At 36.6% G+C, this 4,916-nt stretch overlaps 1 pseudogene across 1 annotated transcript; it reads left to right on the forward strand.

Moving 5' to 3' along the window:
• Positions 1-2,641: 2,641 nt before the first annotated feature.
• On the forward strand, positions 2,642-3,709 carry LOC309839798 (heterogeneous nuclear ribonucleoprotein D-like; annotated as a pseudogene). The gene has a single exon. The product of its transcript is annotated as a heterogeneous nuclear ribonucleoprotein D-like (transcript).
• The last annotated feature ends 1,207 nt before the right edge of the window (positions 3,710-4,916 follow it).

Below are 4,916 nucleotides of genomic sequence, written 5' to 3' on the forward strand. Positions count from 1 at the left end.
AGGCCAGTAAGGTTACACCATAGTGATTAAGGGAGAAACATGGTAAGAAAAGAAATAGGGGAGAAAGCCAGAGAGTAGTTCATGAAGATCCTTATAGCCTGTTATGGATACGTAATGTGAAGCCATTAGAAGGACTGAGAGCAGAGGAGTGGCATCATTTTACTTACCTGTATGGAACTGCAGTGTGAAGGTTAGACTGAAGAGGATTAAGGGTGAAAGCAGAGAGACCAGTTAGGTTATTACAGTGTTCCAGGCAAGAGTCTTAGACTAGTGTGGTGGATGATGGAGAGTGAGGGGGGGGGGTAGTTAGATACTGGACGCAAGCTCTAAAGGTAAAGAAGATAGGATCTGCTGATAGCTTGGATATGAGGAGAGAGAAAGGGAGGAGTAAAGGATGACTCCTAGGTTTTTAACAGTAGCTGGGTGAATTCTGGAACAGAGAGATGAGGAACAGATTTGGAGGAATGTGGAATCACGAGTTCTTTTTCAGTCATGTTAGGTTGGAGATGCTAAATAGGCAGTTGGCTATCCAAATCTAGAGTTCAGGGTACAGTTTGGTACTGACAAAATTGATTTGGGAATCTTTACTGAATAGCCATGACATTGGATGAGATCACTTAGTACAGCTTGAAAAGAAAATGGCAAAGGACTGAGCCCTGGAGTATGCCAATGTTAAGAAGTAGAGGAGGAACCAGCAAAAGACTGAGAAGGACCCACCAGTGAGCTTAAAGAAAAATCAGGAGACTGGTATGCTGGAAGCCAAGTACAGAAAGTGTTTCAAAACGGAAGGGTTATTTAATGGTGTGGAATGTAGCCTATATACCTGGATAAAAGAAGCTTTAGCTGCTTTGAAGTAAATCTGATAGCTTCCCCAATGGGTAACTATTTAGAGAATTCTCTCTTTTTTTTTAAGTTTGTACTCCAAATAACTTCCCATATTGTTTTTCAGAACATGGTATTTTGATCCTTAAGATCATGTAGAACTTTAAATTGTGAGAAGGGGTTTGATTAGTTTTTATGAAATTTAACCAGTAACAATCTTCAGATCATGGAAGAAACTTTTCTAAACTTAAGTTTATGTTCTGGGAGAAAAAAATTTTCTCCTTTAGTTTGCCTTTTTGTTCAGTAATGATTCCCTGGGTACCTTTTTGACCATATTCTTCTCTTGATCAATTTTTTAACCCACTTAAGATTAGATATACAGCTATGCAAGTATGCCAAATCTAGTTATTTGAAAAGTCTTTTTTGAAGAATCTTCATGGCAAAGAAAAACAAAATTTAAATAAGAATAGCTATTTTGTTTCAGTACCAAACATGCCTAGAAAAGAAAAGAAATAGAAAATGTGGTTTATTTTCCCAATTGTACAAAAAGAACACTTTGTTTACCCAGTATTTGTGTAAAATTGTTGATGTTTTAAATATTGACTTAATATTCAATAATAACACTGCTATTAGATTTCTAACATTTTATTTTTCTTTTTATCATAACTTCTCCTTTGGTCTTGGGGGACAATCTGGAAAGAAAAGTAGATAAGTCTATGGTGCCTCACATAACTTTTATTAACATAGTAGAAATTCTCTTTATATCAGATACATTTTTTATCACAAAATGGTTTACTAGATAGAAGAAAAAATATTCTCTAAAATTAGTATTATATTTTTAAGATTTTTTTCAGTTGATACTACTTTTCACTTTGTTTAAATTATTAGGTTTTTTAATATAGAGAGCCTCTGTTTCTGTCATGTAAAAAAAATCTGTTTCTATTAAAGATGGATGCTATGGACTGAATGTTTGTTTCCCTCAGATTCATATGTTGAAGCCCTAACCCCCAATGTGATGGTGTTTGGAGATGGGACCTTTGGGAGGTAATTCAATTGTAAGGGTGGCGCTCCCATTAATGGGATTAGTGCCTTTATAAGATGAGACAAGAGAGATACAGTCTTTCTCTCCACTGTGTGAAGATCCAGCAAGAAGGCAGCTGTCTACAAGCTAGGAAGAGGACCCATGCTGGCACCCTGATCTTGGACTTTTAGCCTTCAGAATTGTGAGAAGTAAATTTGTTTTTTAAAGCCACCCAGTCTGTGGTATTTTTGTTATATAGCAGCCTGATCTGATTAAGACGATGGGCAATCGTGTTTAACAGAATATACTGTTGACCAGAATCATTAATGCTTTATTTTTGTAATACTCATAAGAGGATATCTTCCCAAGGAGCATAATAGTACATGTGAATTAAAGTCCATTTTAAAGTATATAACAGGAATGCAACATTTTTCAGCTTGCCAGGAAGAATATTAGCTTATCTAAATAGATTTGGTGCACAGAGCTGGAGGCTGGATGTTAAGGAGTCCTTCTATTGCTTCTAGTTTTAGGTTCATCATTAGTGAATTGTACGACCTTGGAAGTCACTTAAATACTTTGCCTCTTGATTCTCTCTTTGGTAAAATTTAGATTCTGATGTCTGTCTTTCAAAGGTTTGGCATGTAAAATGATAGAAAATTTGTAGAATTTTCATTGAAAACCCACAAAGGGGAAAAGAGATAGAAAAGTTTTTCCTACTTTGGAAGCTGTATTTGATCAAAGTATATCTTATAGAAATGCAATTAAAGACTATTCCAGCTCTTCCGCCGCCATTTTAAATCCAGCTCCATACAACGTTCTGTCGCCGCTGCTGCCGCGACACGGATTGCACGCCAGCGCCTCCCAGCCGATAACTCAGCCGCTATGGAAGACATGAACGAGTACAGCAACATAGAGGAATTTGCAGAGGGATCTAAGATCAACGCGAGCAAGAATCAGCAGGATGATGGTAAAATGTTTATTGGAGGCTTGAGCTGGAATACAAGCAAGAAAGATCTGACTGAATATTTGTCTCGATTTGGGGAAGTTGTAGACTGCACAATTAAAACAGATCCAGTCACTGGAAGATCAAGAGGATTTGGATTTGTGCTTTTCAAAGATGCTGCTAGTGTTGATAAGGTTTTGGAAATGAAAGAACACAAGCTGGATGGCAAATTGATAGACCCTAAAAGAGCCAAAGCTTTAAAAGGGAAGGAACCCCCTAAAAAGGTTTTTGTGGGTGGATTGAGCCCAGATACTTCAGAAGAACAAATTAAAGAATATTTTGGAGCCTTTGGAGAGATTGAAAATATTGAACTTCCCATGGATACAAAAACAAATGAAGAGGATTTTGTTTTATTACATATACAGACGAAGAGCCAGTAAAGAAATTGTTAGAAAGCAGATACCATCAAATTGGTTCTGGGAAGTGTGAAATCAAAGTTGCACAACCCAAAGAGGTATATAGGCAGCAACAGCAACAACAAAAAGGAGGAAGAGGTGCTGCAGCTGGTGGACGAGGTGGTACTAGGGGTCGTGGCCGAGGCCAACAGAGCACTTATGGCAAGGCATCTCGAGGGGGTGGCAATCACCAAAATAATTACCAGCCATACTAAAAGGGGACGTTGGAGAAAACAGGAAGAGATTGCTAAAGTAACCCATCTTGCAGGACGACATTGAAGATTGGTCTTCTGTTGATCTAAGATGATTATTTTGTAAAAGACTTTCTAGTGTACAAGACACAACTGTGTCCAACTGTATATAGCCGCCAATTAGTTTTTGTTTTTACTTTGTCTTTTGCTATCTGTGTTATGACTCGACGTGGATTTGTGTTTCTACAAATTTTATTTGTATGATTTCATGTTAAACCTCAAATAAATGCTTCCTTATGTGATTGTTTTTCTGTGTCAGGTACTAAATAGCCCTGTAAAAGTGTAATTTTAAATAAGCAATAATTAAGGCACAGTTTATTTTGTAGGGAGTGTTGATCCATAGGGAGAAACTGTGGTCCTTTACAAATAGCCAGCTACAGTGTCTACTCTGTTCTCTTTTTGTTAGATGTATTCTGTGTTCTAAGGCTTCATTTCCCTGTTAACTGAGGCTTCCACATACCTTTAAGTAATGTTGTTTTCTCTTTGTATATCTGGGGACTTTGTCATGAAAGTTTCTGTGGCGTAGTTATAGTGTTGTGATGAGTGGAAGCTTTCTAGTAGACCATAAGTCTTCTGGTTATATTTTGAAAAGTAACTTTTTAATGGCACAAAGCATGCTGGTAGCTCCTTTTATGAATAGAAAATATTTTGCTTTGCTCTTGTCTCTGGAAAGGCATTTGTTATGACTTGCTGTATTCAGTGGTCTGCTAGAAAGAGCTTTGGCTAATCATAATACCATAACTTTGTTTTCTTGATTAAACTGTCTAAATATACCCAGGGGAAAAAACACTTGAACTGTGTTATAGGAGCCACAGTTTAAGAATATCAGATGTAGTTACATTTAACACAAGGATTTTGGCAAATAGGTATGAAGTTACTAAAATTTGAACAAAAGTTAGATTAAAATATATGACGTAGTGGATGAGTAAATTAATTGTATACTATTCTGTTGGTATTATGTCACAGCAAGCACCAAACTGAACAAAATGTTTTCTGTTGGGGCATTTTTAGGAAGCTGTATTGGGTGTTAACTGTTACGTGGTGTGAGTTCTTAGAAAAAATCATGGTAGTAAGTTTCATCATTTTTAGCGCAGTTAGTGCATGAGCTGAATAGTTAAGCATATCCATATTCAAACGTAAAAGGAATAGTGGGGAAAGGTATCCCTTAAATCTTATGTAAATGCAAATCTAAGTGTGACCAAGTCATGTCATTACAACAGATCTTCTGGTGCATTAAAAAAAAGTTTTAGCTGTAGATTTTGGAGGATGTCCTGGGTAAACGCAAGTTTTGAATTTTACATTCAGTGTAGTTATTGAATTCAAGGTTTTTGTTTTTGTTTCTGTGGTTCCATGTTAGCCATTAGGATTGGCATACAAGTTCATATGTGGAATAGTTGACCTCACCTTCAACCAAGTGTAAATTT

The sequence above is a fragment of the Grampus griseus genome (assembly GCF_964374135.1).
Source record: "Grampus griseus genome assembly, chromosome: X".
NCBI classification, from domain to species: Eukaryota; Metazoa; Chordata; class Mammalia; order Artiodactyla; family Delphinidae; genus Grampus; species Grampus griseus.